At 42.3% G+C, this 20,987-nt stretch overlaps 1 protein-coding gene and 1 pseudogene across 2 annotated transcripts in view; one reads left to right on the forward strand and one right to left on the reverse strand.

Moving 5' to 3' along the window:
- The window catches only part of GRID1 (glutamate ionotropic receptor delta type subunit 1), a 1,044,532-nt gene that overhangs the window by 524,787 nt on the left and 498,758 nt on the right, over positions 1-20,987 (forward strand). The gene's annotated exons all lie outside the window — the stretch shown is intronic.
- On the reverse strand, positions 18,286-18,983 carry LOC149523981 (uncharacterized; annotated as a pseudogene).

Below are 20,987 nucleotides of genomic sequence, written 5' to 3' on the forward strand. Positions count from 1 at the left end.
GACGAGACACCATCATGGCCTATGGCCTAAGACGAGAACTAGGATACGTCATCCATGGTCAACTGACCGACGGAGGCCAACATATAACAACATGGCCTATGTGAAAAAAAATAGTGATTACAATCTGTTTTCTGCTGGACCAGTTTCTGTCCCAAAACTCATCATTAATATCAGCAAAAACCTCATCTACTGGGGCATGTCTAGATGAAGATTTGGAACATTTCAGTAAAGCAACAATCCTTACCAGTATAGTACAGACAAGTCAGTGTGCCTCTAACACATGATAACTTGGATGAGTGAGAGCCTACAACACCTTTAATGTGTTATCTAATGTTTTCCAAATTCTAATCTAGGCAGACCTTGGTTGGTCTGCAGTTGGAATTAGTCTTTTACCCTAAGGGAATTTTCCTGAAGAGGTTTGAGGCCCATTCTTGGGATTAGTTTAGCCCAGTCTTGCTGAGATTTTGCTTCTTTTTGGTTTCCTCTGAAGGTAAATGGAGCTTTATTTTCCATTGTTGTTAATCTGGTACCTTTCACTTGCATTAAATTCAGTTAAAAAGCATCACAGCCGGCAGTCTCTGCCTAAGACAGCCTGAGGACTGGAACAGCTGAGACTTTTCAGGTCAAGAATGAGGCACATTAGCAGAGCTGTCTTACAGGGAGCTGCTGGTCTTTACTATTTCTGGCTTTTGACAATGCTGATGTCCCTACTGTTCTAGCTGGTCTGATAGATTGCGACAGCAACAATTCTTTTCATATATTATCTACTATTATTTGCATCTAGCACATGTCTTATGGCATAAATATGAGCCAGAAAAGCATTTAGTTGTAATTTACTTGTACTGAAAATTATTTAAAAGATAATATTTAGTTCTGACCCATCTTAAAACTGTTAAAATATGAATGCCTGCCAACAGGGCCAGCCATAGGGAAAACAGCGCCCTGGGCAAACTTGTATGTTGGCACCCCTACCCCCCTACCCCAGGCATGGTGCCTCCCATTTCCCTAGGCTTCCCCACCCTGGATCCCCATCCTATACCCTCTTTGCCATTAACTCCTGCCTCACCTGCACCCTAACTCCTGCACCCTAACTCCTACACTGTGCCCTTAACCCCAACATTTTGTCACTTTCACCCCAACCTCAGCACTTCCCTCCCACCTGCACCCTGAGCTCCAGACCTGCGTTGCCAGTATGCCTATCACACTGACTCCCTGCCATGTCACCCAACACCTTGTGCCAGTGGTTCACACACTTTTTGGCCCATGGCTCACCTGGCTCAATGCAAACCTTTCCATGGACTGCTGGTTGCTAATGGAAACTTGCCATTAATTACATAATTACACCCAAGCCATTTTGCTAGTGCTGCAGCTAGGGAGAATGGAAAGGAAAGCAAGAAAGGAAATAGTAATCTAAACTGTCTGAGGGTATGTCTACACTACCCCGCTAGTTCGAACTAGCGGGGTAATGTATGCATACCGAACTTGCTCAATGAAGCCCGGGATTTGAATTTCCCGGGCTTCATTAGCATAAAGCCGCGCCGCCATTTTTAAAAGCCGGCTAGTGCGAACCCCGTGCCGTGTACACGCGGCACAGGCTAGATGGTTCGAACTAGCTAGCTATTCCGAACTATCTGTACACCTCATTCCACGAGGCGTACAGATAGTTTGGAATAGCTAGCTAGTTCGAACTATCTAGCCTGTGCCGCGTGTACGCGGCACGGGGTTCGCACTAGCCGGCTTTTAAAAATGGCGGCACCGGCTTTATGCTAATGAAGCCCGGGAAATTCAAATCCCGGGCTTCATTAGCAAGTTCGGTATGCATACATTACCCCGCTAGTTCGAACTAGCGGGGTAGTGTAGACATACCCAAAGAGACTAAGAGCTTTAACGTCCTCATGTTAGTTTATCAAACTTCATTTTAAATAAAGTAAAATATTAATTTATGTCCAACCCAAAAAGGTTCCCATGTTTTCATTATTTATAGCAGGGGAAGGGAACCTTTTTTGGTTCGGTGGGGAGGGAGGGGGAGCCACTGACCCACAGAAAAATCAGCTGGGGACCACACAAGTGATGACCTACACGCCTGTAGGAAACAGGAAGAAAAATGGCTGGCCAGCAGAAAAAAAGGAGCTGAAAGGGAGGGACAGGTCATAGCCCTCCCCTCTGCCCCTGGCTGCAGCACCATGGGCCTAGGCAGATCGCCCAACCTAAGGCTGACCCTGCCTGTCAATTTTTAAATATCCTTAGTATAAGCACTACAAGTATATTCTTTACATTAAAGATATTTATAGCTTAGAAGAAAATTACATGTTTTATGTACTTTGGCTCTCTCTCTGTCTGGTTTGCTATCTGGCCAGCAGGAGTAAAGTAACAGACAGGAGCCTCAAAGCTATTTTATGATGATGATGATGTGTCTTTATGGAATGCTTGTTCACTATAGATGATACAGCTAAAGTAGTTTTCTGACATAAATGAAGCTGCTGGGGCACTAATCAGGAAGTAAACAAAATAAAGGTATTTTCAAATCAAATGTCAACTGTGGAGGGAAAGATTTTACAAATTGCACAGAAGAATAATCACTATAGTAGGGCAGGACTTTATTTTCAGTATGCAGAGAGAGCATTTTTCCAACAAATGAAAAATTTTTTAAAAAGGGAATGATTAGCAAATGACTTTACAGTACTGTGATGGATAAGAGGAGTGCTGACCAGCACCCGGTGACTAAGGGGTTAAACTCAGGTAGCTAGCAGGGGGTCAGAAGAACCAATAGGATACAGTGCTGATATCTGAATTGTATAAGATACCTTGCCTGGTTTTTTTGTGTGGGGAAGTTAAGCCAAGAGTTGAGATACAGAATGATTTAAACCCAGGCAGGACTACCCTATCTCCAAGGACTTGGGTGCATGGAAGTGGACTTAACCAGGAAAGGATAGTGAGTAAATGAAGGAAAAAGGTGTATTTAGTCACAATCAGGACATTTTTCTTTGTTTGGGTTGTGTGGTTAAACTTCTCCATGGGAATCTATGCCTTTCCTCCCGCATTCACTATCTATGTGTTGTTCCCAGAGATTTTCTCTGTTTTATTTGTTTTACTTAGTTGCGCTGTACACCTAGCAATCAAGTATGCTTTATCAAGTATATCTTTTGTTTGTTAATAAAAATCACATTTTTAAGGTGATGATTTGATTGTTGTGTCCTAGAAAGTAACAGGGAGTGTGTGTGTCCCTGCCTTGACGGAGTGCTCAGCTACCAGATATGGCAGCTTGTTTCTCTCTTCTTTTTTTCAAGCTCTTTTGTGGCAAAAGAGCTTGAGGTACCCCCGGGTAAGGAATTCAAATGTTCCCTCCTGTTTTTTAGGGTTAAATGATGGTGGCAGCTTTTTGGGGGGTTTTCTCGGAGCCGGTGCATAGAATCCTAGAATCCTAGGGCTGGATTCAGGAGGTCATCGAGTCCAGCCCCCTGCCCAAAGCAGGACCAATCTCAACTAAACCAACCCAGCCAGGACTTTGTCAAGCCGAGACTTAAAAACCTCTAGGGCTGGAGATTCCACCACCTCCCTAGGTAACCCATTCCAGTGCTTCACCACTCTCCTAGTGAAATAGTTTTTCCTAATATCCAGCAGAGACCTCCCGCACTGTAACCTGAGACCATTGCTCCTTGTTCTGCCATCCGTCACTACTGAGAACAGCCTTTCTCCATCCTCTTTGGAACCTCCCTTCAGGAAGTTGAAGGCTGCTATCAAATCACCCCTCACTCTTCTCTCCTGAAGACTAAATAAGTCTAAATCCCTCAGCCTCTCCTTATGGACATGTGCTCCAGCCCTCTAATCATTTTGGTTGCCCTCCTCTGGACCCTCTCCAATGCGTCCACATCCTTTCTATAGCGGGGGGCCCAGAACTGGATTCAGTACTCCAGATGTGGCCTCACCAGTGCTAAATCTCTAGATCTGCTGGCAATGCTCCTCTTAATGCAACCTAATATTCCATTCGCCTTCTTGGCTACAAGGGCACACTGTTGACTCATATCCAGCTTCTCATCCCCTGTAAACTCCTGGTCCTTTTCTGCCAAATTGCTACTTAGCCAGTTAGTCCCCAGCCTGTAACAATGCTCGGAATTCTTCTGTCCCAAATGCAGGACTCTGCACTTGTCCTTACTGAACTTCAGATTTCTTTTGGGCCAATCCTCTAATCTGTCTAACCCTATTTCTGCCCTCTAATATATGTGCCTCTCCCCCAGCTTAGTGTCATCCACAAACTTGCTGAGGGTGCAATCCATCTCCTCATCTAGGTCATTAATAAAGATGTTGAACATAACTGGTCCTAGAACCGATCTTTGGGGCATTCTGCTAGAAACCAACCACCAACCTGACATTGAGCCGTTGGTCAATCCCCGTTGGGCCGAACAATCTAGCCAGGTTTCTATCCACCTTATAGTCCATTTATACAATCCATACTTCCTTAACTTGCTAGAAAGAATATTGTGAGAGACCCATCAAAAGCTTTGCTAACGTCAAGGTATATCACATCCACTGACTACCCCATGTCCACAGAGCCAGTTACCTCATCATAGAAGCTAATCAGATTGGTCAGGCACGACTTGCCCTTGGTGAATCTGTGCTGACTATTCCTGATTACTTTCCTCTCTTCCAAGTGCTTCAAAATGGATTCCTTGAGGATCCCCTCTATTATTTTTCCAGGCACTGAGGTAAGGCGTCAGTGGTCTGTAGTTCCCTGGATCGTCCTTCTTCCCTTTTTTAAAGATAGGCCTTTTTCCAATCCGGGACCTCTCCTGATCTCCATGAGTTTTCAAAGATAATGGCCAAAGGTTCTGCAATGATGTTTGCCAACTCCCTCAGTACCCTTGGATGCATTCAATCTAGACCCATGGATTGTGTATGTCTAGCTTTTCTAAACAGTTCTTAACCAGTTCTTTCTTTACCAAGGGCTGCCCACCTTCTTCCCATACTTCATTGCTTAATGCATTCGTCTGGGAGCTGATCTTGTCTGGGAAGACAGAGACAAAGAAAGCATTGAGTACTTCAGCTTTTCCTACACCATCTATCACTAGGTTACTTCCCTCAGACAGCATCTGTGACTGGGGAGTTTTTTTGTAAGCAGAGCCTATAAAGGCAAGGTATTTAACGTCTTTGCGAACCCTCATCATCTGAACTCTGAGTGCCAGAGTGAGGAACAGCCTTGACGAGTAGTGATGACTTTACCTTTGAAGGTATGCAGAGTTTTGGTTTAACAAGTTGTCAAAAAAATAAGGAGAACGTGGCATGTCTCCTTTCCCCCCTACTTTTACATAATCCATAGATTCTTCTTTATGGTCTAATTTAAACTATTCTCCTTTCAGATAATTCCTTCACTTAAATAGCTTTGGAGCATCTTGTGTTTTGGGATTAGTGAAGAAATTTAGAGAGATTTGGGTTGTGAGGAAAGGTACATGTGGTGCAACTTGTGTCCACACCTATTAGACTTATCTGCACCTCATTTCCAACCTTTCCTTTCCCCCCCAATACTCTGCCACATATTTCCATTAAGAGAGATGAATATCTTTTCTGGCACTTTTTTCTTGCTGGTTTTTGACTAGCTCTCTAGACTTCACTTTGTCGGTGGTAAAATCTGTTTCTTCTTTGGAGCCTACTAACCCCTGAGATACATACCATTTGTGAAAGAGACTGCTCAGGCGAATGATCAAAAGAGGGTGGGCTCTTCACTATTTTAAAAGAATCTTATATACAACTGGTTCATTTTTAGATTTAAATTAAAATTCAAGCTGTTTCCTATTTTCCTTGAATTTATTTTCCCAGCTCTGCTTGAGAATGTATTTGCAAAATGTTCTTTTATTCTCACAGCTGTTAGGGAGAATGAAATATACCTCCCAAAGCAACCATAATTGGTGGTATGGTCCCCTTCTGTCTACATCATAACAATTTGAATGCTAGCTTCCATTTACCTTTGAATCTCTGTTGTTTTCCACATAACTTACAACAGTTTCATTAACTGAAGAATTTTTCCAACAGTATTGATACCACTGCCAAGTCAAACTCTGAAAGTTAAAGTGTGGTTTTACCTTCTGTAATGCTAGGAACCAAGCTCTTGTGAAACTTTGCAATCCCAATTTATTAAGACATTTGCTACAAATAATCCAAGCCTGAGGCTAGTAATGACTTGTAGGCAGGTAACTTGGATATGGTTTAATCTCAGGAAACATTCTTTCAGGTTCAGTTCATGTAGAACTAACTCCCATTAAGTCAGTGGGAGTATTTCTATTGATTTGCATTGGATCAGGTCCTTAAAAAAGAGACTTTGGCACTATGACAAATTGAAGAGGTTTTTTTGTAATATAAACTGAAAGTTCAGCTCACACACACAATGTTTTTTGGCAGTAATTTTTTTCTATTCCCTTTGTTAGTAGTGTAATTTATGTTTGAATAAGAAGTTTCTCTCTCACAGCCAGAAATAGGTGTGAACAAGATCCTACATGGGATTTTGCATCCAGCTTGGAATGCAGAGTCTCTTAGGCTATGTCTAGACTGCATTGCTATGTCAGAATAGCGGAAATATCTTGAAATAGCAACGCCGCATCCAAGGAACAAGTCCGCTATTTCGGAAAAAAAATCGAAATAGTGGATGCACTATTTCACCATCCTGCAAACCTCGTTCTACGCGAAATAATGGATGGCTCAATAGAGCACTTTATTTCAAAATCTGGCACCGGGTAGACGTGGCAAATTATCCGGTGCCAAATTTTGAAATGAAGTGCTCTTTCGAGCCATCCCTTATTCCTCGTAAAACGGGGCTTTCAGGGATGCTGAAAGAGTGCGACCATTATTTCGATTTTTTTTCCGAAATAGCGGACACGTTCCTTGGATGCAGCATTGCTATTTCAGCATACTTCCTGTATTGCGACATAGCAATGCAGTCTAGACGCAGTCTAGACATAGCCTAAGAGACTCTGCATTCCTAACTGGATGCCAAATTTTGAATAGTCTCATTCGAAATTAAATCGAATTTTTTTTCCAATTTTATAGCGTTGTCTAGACATAGCCAGAGAGACAAAACTGCAGCAAGTTCAGATTTGGAGTTGTACTCTACAACTAGACTTGAGCAAATAATTCACAGTAGATAATTTGATTACTGTAATTTCTTCCTTTTCCATGTATGTTGAATTGTTCATAAACGGATCTTAAAATGCTGAAATGAATTCAGAATTATTTTCCAATTTCTTGTGTGATTGAAACTTGGTTAGTAGATGGATCATGCTCTATGAATTATCACAGCTTGTATGGCCTCATTTAGTGGTGCTAAAACAGTTTTTATAGTGGGAGTACTGAAGGCAGAAACCATGTATTTGTGTTGTTATTAGCACTTCAAGCCAGGGGGTGTGATAGCATCTCTAGCTCCAGCACCTGTGGTGTAATTACATAGGTCTGATCTCTGGGACAACTTGTATAACTGACCTGAACCTTTTGAATCATCAATTGCGAAATATACAGTTTCTTTCAATGAATAATTGAGAATTTAAGTTTCAAGTGTTGTTTATAGGTGTATTCTCAAATCCAAGAAGTTAAGAAGCTCTTTTTTCTTTACTAGGATTTAACTTCCATTTTTACTATTTTTTTCCTGTACAAATATCAAAACCAGTCTGGGAATCTTCTGAACCAGTCTCTCAGTACAATACATTTAAATCAAAATTCAGTCCAGCTGATCGAAGAGGATTGACTGTTTAACATTTTCACAGGTGTGAAACTGGCTAAACAAACTTCCTTTAAAATGTGGAAAAACAAGCAAAATATATTTACCCAGGCAAGGACATTTTATTTCAAGTTTTTACAATGCAGCCTAATAACTTTTTATTTTTTATTCTGTATTTTTACTGTAAAAAAGACTCTGGTATTTGGTAAAATAAGAATGAAGAGAGACTAGTTTACCGAGCTGAGTGTTATTTCTTCAACAGGCACAAAGAGCAAAAAATGCTGAAACTTAAGTTCTTGTAAAATGCTTTTAATGAGCTTGAGAAGCTAGATTTTAATAATCAGCCATTGGTATCATAACTGTGCTATCTTCCTTTTACTAAAAATTGCAATAGTTGTGAACATGACCTGATGCTTTCTTATTGAGTCCCTGGGCCAAAGACTTTTTAAAAAATCAATTGGGACCTATTTGTACCAAAATGCTTATATTAACAATTGTCTTATGTATAAAATAGATTACAGCATCACAGATATGTCTGTGTGTTTGACACATAAATATTGCTCTTAGCAATAGTTAAGGTTATTCCCCACTCTGGCACTCCAAATGCAGAAGAAGGGGACCTGCAAAGCTTTTAAATATAACTTGCCACTATAGGCACTGGTTACAAAAACTTCCCCCAGAACCACAGTACACAGATTTTGGGGGATCACTGCCACTCTCAAGTGATTTTTATCCCTAAAACTGGGAGTGAACACTTGAACCCACCCCTAGCATACTCCAAGCTCTGCTGCCACAAGAGAGCTTGAAAAAATAAAAGAGAAAAAAACAAGCTACAGTCTCTTGTAGTTGACCTCTCAGTCTGAGGCATGCACACAGACAAAGACAGAAAGACTTCCTGTATCTTCCAGGACACAAGAATCAAATCATCATCTTAAAAAAAGTTATTTTTTGTTACAAAACAAAAACTCTACTTTATAAAGCATACTTGGTTGCTAGATGTTACAGAGCAACTAAGGAAAACAAATTAAAAACACAGAGAAAATCTCTGGGAACAATGCTTAGATGGTAAATGGGGAGGGGAGGCATAGATTCATGCAGAGCAGTTCAAACCAATCCATGGAATTAAAAAAAAAACAACCCCTGATCATGACTAGATTCATTTTTAACCTTTATTTACTCATAATCCCTTTCTGGTTCAGTCCACTTCCATGACCCAAATCCATTGGAGGTATGGTAGTCCTGCCTGGTTTTAAATAACTCTGTGTTTTTCAACTGTTGGCTTAACTTCCCCACACAAAGAAACCAGGCAAGGTATCTTATACAATTCAAATTTCAGCACTGTATCCCATTGGTTCTTCTGGCCCCCTGAGAATACCATTGCTAGCTACCTGAGTTTAACCTCATAGTCACTGAGTGCTGGTCAGCACCCCTCGTGTCAATCATAGCAAGATATTTTGTATTGGCAGAACTTCAACTTATTTTAAGTAAAGCATCATAAAAGAAAAGTAGCATGGTTCTTTGGATTGTTTTGGATATGACGTAATAAGTGCTGTGCCACTCAGAGTGTCTGGACAAGTTTTCAGTGGTGCCAATGCAACTCAGTCTTTATTTGCAGTTTCTTTCCTCGCCCCTCAGTTTATTCTTGGACTTCACTGAATTTGTGGGCTGCCTAGAAAAGAAATGCCACCCACTTGTGATGCTAATTTTTGTAGAATTTTGTTTTATGTTTGTATTCAGAATATTATTTGCATGTTCTGTTAGGTTACTTAGGCTGGATTTTCAAAGGAGTCTAGGCACTGTGATACTCAGCATCACTATGCCCAACTTTTATGTACCCAGAAAACCTCTGGGATTCATACAGCCTGTGTTACATGCTTAGGCTCCCTATATAGGCTCCCTATAAAATGAATGTGAAGAAATAATGATGGGGAACAGTAATAATAAATTTAGGGGACCATTTCAATATCTAGATCTGATTATAAAACACAAGCTTACATGTATATATAATTTGTTGGATGAGGAAAGGAACATGGGCTTAAATAACAGAAAGAAACAAACTTGTGAATCTAAACCAAGTATTATATGCTCCCCAAATATCTCATGGTTTGACAAACTTGTATTCACACATCCTTAATGTTACATGTTGCGTTCCTGGCTATTAAAATTTGAAACATTTGCTTTTAGTATAAATGTAAATGTGAGTATTGTTATATAATGAAGACAGACATTATTTCTATAGCATGCCTGTATGCATGCACACATTGTTATACACACATAATGTATGTGTTCATGCAGACCTGCCATAGAAATAATGTGCGTTTTTGTTGCAGACTTGCACTACCCACATTCTGACATTTTTCATTCTTTCTATCTATCTATCTATCTATCTATCTATCTATCTATCTATCTATCTATCTATCTATCTATCTATCTATCTATCTATCTATCTATCTATCTTATCTGCAAAATGACATTTTATATGTAGGTGCATTGATAATGGTCCAAAAACAAGTGTTATTTGTTTTAAAGATGGAAAGCTAAATCCATAGCTGATGTAAATCAGTATAATTTGACAGTTAAGGATCTGATCCTGAACATGATAGAGTGCCAGTTTGTATATTGTTAAATAAGACTGAGCTTTCCTAGAATAGGTTTCATATTCTATCAACGAAAATTATTACTTGTTACCTTTTTGAAAATATTAAATTATATGAGTGCTCACAGTGCTCAAAATCCTCACCCTTTGGAAGTCAATGCAAATCTCCTGTTGAGATCAGTGGCACAGGATTGGGACCAATACAGTGGAATTGAAGCAGATTTAAAATAAGCAGGTTGACATTTTTGCATGCGTTCCTTTCTTTATGTTTAAGTTTATACTTCATGGGTTTCTTATAATAGTTTACTTAGGACCAAGAGGAGTCTTTTCATTTGATTTCAGCTTGAAAACCTTCTGGGGTACAAATCTGTGGTGTATTTCCTGTTAGTTTCTAAGTGAATGTTCGCATTGGAATTGATTTCTCTGTATAGTAAAAGACACTAAATGAATTTTGTTATTCAGCTAAGTCTTATGTTTGATTTGTATTACGTATTTACTCAGACTTGGCCTCACATATATAGGATACATGTGGCATTCTCTCCTAGGACCCAAGCTAATGATCCAAACAGAGGACCACATTCGGGCTACGTCTACACTGGCCCCTTTTCCGGAAAAGAGTGTCTACACTGGCCCCGATCCTCCGGAAAAAGCGCCCTTTTCCGGAGGATCGGGGCCAGTGTAGACGCTCTTTTCCGGCTTTTCTAAAAGCCGGAAAAAAGCGTCGGACATTTTTATTTAAATGCCGCGGGGGATATTTAAATCCCCCGCGGATTTCCCTATTACGATCTCTGAAATTAACATGCCCCTTCTGGAAAAGGGGCCAATGTAGACGAGCCCTCGGTGTTTAACCCTCGTCATGTTGTACATTACTTTAAGAAGAAAAGCTTCCAATGGTTAGATAATTAAGTCCGTAGCTGGAAAAGTAAGATTGGTTTTGTGACTTATCTGTCTGTTTCAGTATATTTCCAGGGTACAAATCCCTACTGCTTAAATTTTCAAAATGCCTACATCAGTGGTCCCCAACCTTTTAGGGCTGCTGCGTGCCTGGGGAGGGGCCGTGCATGTGCCTGGGGCCCGGGGCGCAAGAATGGCTTGGGCCGACCCTGGTCACCTGGCGGGCACCATGGCACCCACAGGCACTGTGTTGGGGACCACTGGCCTACATGATTTAGGAGTCTAGTTCCCATTTTCAAAAGTGTTTCAAGTGCGTAAATATCTTTAAAAATCTCCTCCCATGTGCCCAAGATAGCAAAGAGGCAATTAGTGAAAGAATTACAAAAATGCCCGAATTAAGTTTGAAAATGGGACTTAAACTTCAAAATCAAGTCTTTCTAAACTATTATCATTTATCATTAAAACCATGCTTACAGCGTGACAACTGATATTGTCAGCGTGACAACTGACAGAGGAATTAAACCTCTGTCCTGAGAATACCTAGACAGAGTCTTTATTTTACTTATGTGAGTAGTCCCATTTTGTTCAGCATAATTGCTTGTGTGCATAAATTTAACCCAGGAATAAAGTGTGTGTCATATAGAGGCCTTATCGGACAGGATGGGCCTCTAAAGGTGGCCCTTCTTGGTTAAACTTGAAGCATATTGAGCAATCCAGAAGAAGCTTACGCTATTGTTTCCTGTACTATACTGACTCAGTGAATAAATTGAAGCCTTGCATTACTAGTGCTATTTTCTCCTGGTTTTATTGGTCATTGAAAACTCTACACTTGGGTCAGGTGCCTCAGATTCACCACCTTTCACTGAGAGTGAATTGAATTTTGAGGAAAACTGGGCCTAGTCATAATTTTGGGAGGAAACCATTTAAGCCTCACTTAGTGGCCTCATAGTTGATTACAGCAAATAACTATTACTGTGTCAAAATATAGAGTTATAACTTGCAGAAGGGAATAATTAGTAGCGTATGGTGGCCTCTAAAAACAAGTAATGTTTTTCTGCAAATGTCTTTTGTAATATTCATAATTAAAAAACCAAACTGCGGTGAATTGTTTGGGGAATGTTAGATCTCTTAAACATTGTTTTTTAAGGTAGAACTGTTTCTACTTTAAGGTTTCCATGAGCCATCAGCAATCTAATGTGTAAGCTGGTTTGTTCCATAATCTGCCAAGTGGAAGAATTACTTTTGTAGACCTTCTGAGGCTGTGTGCTTTGGAACAGCTGAAAGGTGGTAGGTTTAGTTTTGTTTTTAGGAGATAGAGGTTGGCTGCTTCATGCCAAAGCCCTCCATACTAGAAAATAAAATGCCATTGCTTATTTCACATGTAACCAGTCACTCACCTATCCTCTGAGCTGGATATCTGAAGCCTTATGTGGAATCCTACAACAGCGAGGCGCACTTGGTGCTGGACAAAATGTGTGTGTGCACGCATGCACATTTAAGCTGTGTGAATTTAGACGGAGGGCTATTAAACTGTATTGTTTAAAATGTGGTCACCTTATACAACCTCATATGAAAAGCACTTCTTACAGGTTTTATTTCTTACATGGTTGTCAAAACACTTTGATTCTTTCTCTGATCATTCAGAAGATATATTTTAGGAGCTGTCTGCTAACTTCAAAAGTAGAAACTACCACTGTTACACAGAAAGAGAGCAGGAGACAGCTCAAAAAGCCGGTGTGTACTATTTGTAGCTGTCAAACAATGTGTATTTGTCTCTTCAGACTCCACTGCACTTAGTGGCTCTTATGTTGTATGCTGTCCCACAGACTGAAAATATTTCAGTAAATACAAATACAATAGAAACAGATTTATGAAATAGAGGTGGGCCTGAATTAAAACAGTAGAGTTAAACCTCCTCAAATTTTGTGGCAATTTAGATCTAAATCTATACTACATGTCTGGCCTCAGCCTATCTCGTAAGCCTATAAAATAGGCTCTCTTAGCTTAAATGGTACGCACAGGTGCCATGTCGGGAGGGTAAGAGAGGCAGCAGTCCTGCGCTCTGTAGGGTTGCCAGATGGTTGAAACAAAAATGCCAAACAGCCCCCCCCCCCCCAAAAAAAAAAAAACCACCGGGAAATTCTGTCAAAGGGGGAAAAAAATTGCTTCCCCTAGGTCTTTTGGCTGGGAGCCATTTTGTGTCAGCAGCCTTGCAGAACCAGGCACATGGTACCAAGTAAGCATGGGGGCTGGGGTTGGGGGACTGGGCTTGTTGGAAGTTTGGGGGGACTCGGGGGAGGGAGTGTTTGTAGGGTTGCCAGGTGCCCAGCATTTTCACCTTGTAGCCGGGGAAAAATTCAGAAAATACCGGACATCTCAGGTGTCCGGTATTCTCTGATTTTTTTTTTTACCGGACAGGCGATGAAAATACCAGACTGTCCGGTTGAATACCAGACACCTGGCAACCCTAGAGCTCTGGGACATGGCTTGCTTTTCATCCCATTCCCAAGACAGTAAGGGAGTGAGGGGAAAGTACTTGCATTCTGTCTATGCCTCTCATACCTGGCTGGTGAGCTCTCTTCACCTCCTCCCTACCCTCTTGAAAAGGCAGCCTTGCTGGTAGGATAGTTTAGCTCTTCAGCTAAACCAAAACTCTGCTTCTTCCAAGGTAACACAAGGACAAATGAACAAACATACAAATCTAAACCTTCATCCATTGTCTATTTCTCTGATTCTCGTCCTTCCTTGAGGGTCTGAATCAGTCTTCAGCTAGTCATTCTCTACTCCCTCATTAGTGAAGAGGGGCTCAGCTTCAAAGCAGGCATCAGGCCCAAACCTAAACTTTCCACTTCTCTCCCTTGAGGCTACTTTCATTGGCTCTCTTTCAGCTCTTCTTGCTTCTTTCCTGACAATGATTTGTGTCTGAGACTCAGCAAAACAATACCCAAACTTTAGGGTGCATTATGTGTAACTTTGGCCTTTGCCCAGGTAGTCCACCAGGTTTCCTCCTAATCCCCTCCCAAGCTCTTTGATTGGAGAAACTCACCACTGGACTTGCTTCTTCCTTAACTTAGTTTCCTTTTAGTCCTTTCACTGCTGAGTCTCACTTCCTCCCTTCTTTTCCAGCATACTTCTTGGCCTGTCTCTGGCTCCCAGGTGCAGCTCTGTGCAACCTGCCTTAATGTAGGAACATTGCAGTGCCTGTCCATGGACTGACAGTCCCTATTATGGGCCAGCCTGAAACAGTGGAGACATTTGTATCTAGATTCAGGCCTACTTCTAATAACAAATATTATAAGCTCTTCCAGATTCTCCCGATCTCTTCCAAGATTTTTGTGCCCCACAATGGTCTACATAGATGCTTAGTGCTGTGGTGATTTCAGTCATGTTGTCTTTTTGCTAAGTGCCTAGTAATTCCCTTCTAGAGTTTCAGCCTGATTTAGAAGCAGAGGTCAAACTGACCTTGATTATGTCTAAGAGCCGTCCTTGTTCTGTTGTACTGTTGGTGAAGTAATTGAATGGATTGCAGCATGAATACTAGGAAATGAATCATGCTTGTTAGTATTTTTCCCCATCATGCCAGCCTTAAAAAAGAAAATACTTTTGCAGAGTTTAAGCATACAGCTTTCCCTTCTCCTAGTTTGTCCCCAGAATGAACTTTGTGTTCTTGTTCTAATTGCTATGACGGGGCATTAAAACCCTAAAGTTGTAGCATATTGCAAAGATACTGAACTGCAATAAGTAGATTAGAAGCAGGACAGACCAACAAAGGGACATATGAAATGGAGTAAATTATATACTGAACCTTGTTGACAGATAGTATGGGGTTGCAATGAAAGAATAATCTTACCTGTATGGTGATGTCTATCTAGAGGTTCAGCCAGGGGTGTGTGCATGAATGCATATGTGCACATGAGCTATTCCCGGGGTGGCTTGAAGTGGAATTGGCCTTTTAAAAAGACAGTATTAAAGTAATTCAGTGTTGCAGACAGGATGAATCCCTGACTGTCTAAGGCAGATATTTTGCATTGGGTTCAGTCAGATTTTAGAGGAGGTGAGAAGGATAAAAAGGGATTGAATTAGTCTCTCTGTAGCTACCATCTGCTGCAAAAATATTAGCCTGTATCTGTAAGTTGGTAGGGGTATGGTATTTGGAGCCTGGATTGAGGAGCTGGATTGAGTAGTGGGAAAGCACTGAACCTGCACTGGGGTCACTTCAGGGGCGGAAGGGCAGGGATATTATTGCGTCAATAGATCTCTAACAAAATATATGAAAAAAAAAAACCCAAGCATAAGTATATTTGTCTGATCTGGACTTGTACACAGTTCCCATGGAACATGCTGCAATTGGTGTTTTATCTTTCGTTGTTTACTGAGTTTTTTATAATGATCAAACTTATCTTTATGGTCATGCACTTCAGGGTGGATAGTCTCTGATTTAATAATAAGTTACCATACACTTGTTGACTTCGGTGCAGAGAATTGATTTGTCTGGGCTGACAAATGGATGTTATGCTATAAACTTTCAAACCATTGTATAAAGTTGTGGCTGCACAATTCCCTTTAAAATCAGTGGAAATTGGGTGCTTAAATATACATAAACTATTATGAAAAGTTTGAGGTATCTGTCCTGCATCACCAGCAAAAGGAGTATCTCTGAGTATATGTTGGATTATAGGACAAGGGTAAAATAAACAGAGGGAGTAGGAGGAAGCTGCATATGCATTTGTATTGGATGCCAGAATGACAAGCATTGCATAAACACTTAGATGCAAATCATTATTACTTCATAGCATATCTTGTCCATGCACACAAGGTTTTTCTATATTAAGAGTTCCCTTGCAGGTTAAATAATGTGTAATAACAACTGTTAAGAGTACAATTAAAAAAATATTTTAGCCCTTTATTATTGTGACTCTCATTGCCTTTAAATGGAGTCGCTTAATTCATACTGGCGTGTTCCAAAAACTAACCCATATATTTGCAGTTAAGTAAGTTGCTCTTCTAATTGAATGTATAAATGAAACCTTAAGCAAAGGACATTAGGAGTGACCTCCCCTGAATGGTTTCCCAGTATTAAAGTTTTCTATAAGATTCTGCAGGGAATTTCTTTATTCCTTGAGTAGGATGCGATCATATGAACTGTGGGTACCCAGGGAACAACCCAAGAAATACACAACTGTTTGGTGAGTGTCACATCCTATATTTCTCTATACTGATTATAATGCTTTCAGTGATAGGATTTGCTATTTGTGATTCTGTCTACGTAAGAATGATTTTAGGTACAATCCACTTTAAATTGCCCAACAAGTTTTAGTTAATTAAGGTTTAGGCATTTAGACAATGGAAAATTGTTTGAAATGGTGCAATTTACTTGTTCTGCACATTTCAGGGAAACTAGTAAAGTAGGAAAGATGATGTTAAGACTGACAAATCTAAATTACAAGGGGAAATTAAATGCTTTGGGATTTCCTCCCTTATGTGAGAGAGAACTTCAACAACAAATAAAGTATTGAAACATTGTAAGGGCATTGATACATTTGCTGGAGATGCTCTCTCCACTGCTGAGAGGTTCTAGGAGTAGGGGATCTTTAAACACTGGAAAACTAAGAATAAACCTTGTTGATTGGCTTCACAGAAATGTGAATAAGGCCTTGATGCAGCTTTGTGCATGAATAGTCCCACTGACTTCACTGAGACTATTCATACAGTTAAAATTGTGCACATGCTTATGTGCCTGAATTGTTATCGAAGTGACGCTAAAATTTATACCCCAGCTTAGGATCTGGCTCTTCAAGTATATAAATGAGGGTACGTCTACACTATGAAATCAGGTTGAATTTACTGAGGTTGACTCTTAGTTGCAGGTGCATGTTTTCACTAAACATATGAGGTTGACGGCATATGAGGCATCCCAACAACCATGGCTAATAGGGTATGTCCTCACTACCAGTTTGAACTAGGGTGGTTAATGTAGGCAACCGAAGTTGCAAATGAATTTATTTAAATATCCCAGGCTTCATTTGCATCTTACCGGGTGCCGCGGCACGGAGTAGGTAGTTCAAATTAGGCTTTCTAATTCGAACTACCGTTACTCTTCGGGGAACAGAGTCCGAACTACCAGGGCTTTAAAAATGGCAGTGCCCGGTAAGATGCAAATGAAGCCCGGGATATTTAATCCCGGGCTTCATTTGCAACTTCGGTTGCCTACATTAACCACCCTAGTTCGAACTAGAGTGGTAGTGTAGACATACCCATACTGACTCTAACAGTGATGCACTGTAAGTAGCCAACCTACACTTCCTGATGCTCATTTGAACTCTGGGTTAGGCTCCCAATGCCTGATGGGACATGAAACTTGTCACAGATGGCATTGGGTACATGTCATCAGCCTCTCACAATGCACTTATCGCTTCCCTCCCGTCCTGCTTGAAAGCAATGGCACCATCCTTGTGTGCCCTTTTCCCCCTGGTTAGTCATACAAACATGGATCCCTCTCAGCTGCAAAGTGCTGTGGCAAGCATTGCAAACACCTTGCACATTATCTTGCAGTTTGCTCAGGACCTAACCAGGACCCACCTGTAAGAGGAAGAATGTGAGAGGGCCACACACAGGCAGATATGCAGAAACATACTGAATGGAGCAATTGGCATTTGCTGGCTGCAATCAGGCATGTTGACACACTGGAATGCCAGCTTTGGTCCTAGAAAACAAGCACCGGCTGGTGGGACCACATATGCACCTGCAGAGTAATGACCAATGGCTGCAAAACCTGTGCATGCATTTGACCACTTTCACAGAACTTTGTGGATTGCTTCCTCCCACCTGGAAGTGCAGCAAGACCAGAATGAGACCTGCTCTACCAGTTGAGAAATGAGTGGAGATAGCCCCATGAAAGTTTGCAATGTCAGATCTCTCCTGGTGAGTCAGGAATCAATTATAGTGGGTAAATCTACATTGGGGAGCGCTGTGATCCAAGACACCAGGGCAATCAATAGGGAAGGGTAGTGACTCCAGAGACTGCAGGACCTAGTGGATGGCTTTGTGATGATGGTGTTTCCTAGCTGTTGTGGGGCGATAGAGGGAACACATGTCCCTATCTTGGCACCAGGTCACTTGCATTTAACCATAATAGCATGATTATAAATGTGAACGCACCAGAGGAGTCCTCCCCACCATCAGGGTCCAGCAAAAAGAGGCCCTGGGAAGGGATTGGCACCAAAGTTAGAAAAAGGTCCTGGATGTGGGTGAGACTGGATCCTCTGCTTGCCTGCAGAGCATTCTCCTCCTCCTCTTCCTCATCGATAATGTTTTTTGCTTCCTCAGAGATAATGTTTTTTCATTTAGGAAGCATCCCTGGGTAGTTTTGGGACAATGCTTGGGTATCCTCCACCAGACTCCCAATCTCATGGAAGTGGCATGTCTGAGGCTCTGACCTGGAGTGACCATTTGCTTCCTTTGTCTTCTGATATACTTGCCTGAGCGCCTTTATTTTCACATGGCACTGTTGGGTGTGCCTTTTCCCAGCATGCCATGTGCATTTTTGGCATGGATATCAACATTTCTTCGGTGGCTTCAGAGTTCTGCCTGCACAGATTCTTCTCCCCGCACATCAGTCAGATCCGAGATCTCCTGCACACTCCACGCTGGAGCTTGTTTGTTGCCCTGGGCATTCACAGTCAGGTGTGCTGCCGGGCTTGCCATTTTGGCTAAGCAGGAAATAAAATTCAAAGGTCCCCAGGGCTTTTCCTGTGTACCTGAAAATGCAGCAGAGTTGAAAGTGTTGGTCATAGGGGTCACACTGGGACATTGTAGGACATCTGCTGGAGTCGAAGAATGTCAAAAAGAACAGTGCTGTATCTGCAGTACCCCAGATTTGACCCCAATTTACCCCATATGTCATGAGCTTAATGTCATGAGCTCTTGGATTTCTTATGGCATCATGGCAAAGGCAGGTCTTGATTTGAAGGAGGACAATGTAGGGAGCCTACAGGTCAGAATGGAGAGACTGTCCCATGCAGGAGTGGAAGTACCCCAGAAGATAGAGAGGTTTGCATGGGTGTATATATGTCAATATAATGGATGAGGCTGATATTTTTGGATTAAGAATACAAAGTAGGGGTGATACTGTAAGAAACTAGAGGAGACAGATTAGAGGAGCAGGACTGTGAAGGGCTTTGACAAGCTGGAACCTGATCTAGTGAAGCAGGGGGATAGGGGTGTCATGAGGCGAGGGGTCTGAATGATGTCAAGGAAGGTGATTTTATCAGCTGCATTTTGTATGGGCTGGATAGGATGGAAAGAAACAGCTCACAGTATCCAAGGTGGGCATTGTGGAAGGCCTAGAGAAGAACATTAGCTGTCTGGACAGTAAGAAAAGGACTGACCATAAAAGGTTATGGAGGGAGTCACAGCAATTTTTAGATGCAACCGAGATGTGCTAGGTCAGAGTGAGATGGAGGGAATGAGGCTGCCCTTTTTATGGAGGTTACATATGGAGACTAGCACTAGTCTCTGTTTGTGGCAACCAGGGCTGGCTGCAGTCAGGGGCTGCCCTGGCAGCAGCCCCTAACCATGGCCAGCCCTGTCCACCATGAACAGAGGCTGCTCCAGCACCGGTCCCTGTTGTGGGAGTCTGGGCCGACACAAACAGGCAGTGGTGGCCCATCCATAGGCGCGAACCAGGCAGTTGCCTAGGGTGCCAAATTAAACAGCCATCGAGGGGTTTGGAGGCGGGGGTGCCGATCGCACACCAATCGCACGTTTCGCCTAGGGCGCCAATTGCCAGCAGCTCGTCTAGGGCCGCTCCTGCAGAACAGGTGCTGCTTAACAGTAGCAGCCCCCGTCTTTGGGGAGGGTCCCAACTCCCCGCTGGGACCCTGTGGACAGGGGCTGCTGCTGGAGCAGCCTCTGCCCATGGTGAGCCTTGACCTGCCACAGACAAAGCTGCTTTGCAGTAGCCTCCTCTATCCCCCCTGCTGCCTCTGATAGAGGCAGTTAGCACCATGGAGACAATATTGGGAAGAAGCAGCTGTTAAGCTGGCTCCCCCCAGCACTGGCTACTGTTCCCACCCCCTCTTGATGCCTCTCAGAAATGGGGGGAGTAAGTAGTCAATCCTCCACTCAACTACCCAATAAGCTTATGCTTATCAGGTAGTTGACTAGTTGACTACTCACTAAGGGTATGTCTACACTACAAAGTCTACACTACAGCTGTTAGTTCAAATTAACTTTCATAGGCGCTACACATACAAACCGCTAGTTCAAACTTAATTCGAACTAGCGGAGAGCTTAATTCGAACTAGGTAAACCTCATTCTACGAGGACTAACGCCTAGTTCGAATTAAGTAGTTCAAATTAAGGGATGTGTAGCCACTTAATTCGAACTAGTGGGAGGCTAGCCCTCCCCAGCTTGCCCTGGTGGCCACTCTGGGCCAAGCCAGGGAAACTCTTCTGCCCCCATCTCAGCCATGGAGCCCTTAAAGGGCACGGTGCCTTTGCCAGGTGCAAGCCTGCCAGCAAGCAGACCCTGCACCTGGCACGGCATGAGCCAGCCACCCGCTGCCACCCAGCCCTGGCCTCTTCCCAGGACCATCTCCCAAGAGCCTGCCCGGGGCCGCAAGAGGCGGGCACCCGCCTGGTCTAGTGCGGAGATCGTGCACCTCATCCAGGTTTTGGGGGAGGCCTCTAACGTCCACAATCTCCGCACAAGGCACAGGAAAGTGGCTGTCTAGGGCAGGATAGCTGCCAGCCTGGCCACCAAAGGCCACATGCGAACCCAGGAGCAGGTTTGCATGA

This window comes from Pelodiscus sinensis, chromosome 8 (assembly GCF_052426305.1).
Source record: "Pelodiscus sinensis isolate ZL-2025 chromosome 8, ASM5242630v1, whole genome shotgun sequence".
NCBI lineage: Eukaryota > Metazoa > Chordata > Testudines > Trionychidae > Pelodiscus > Pelodiscus sinensis.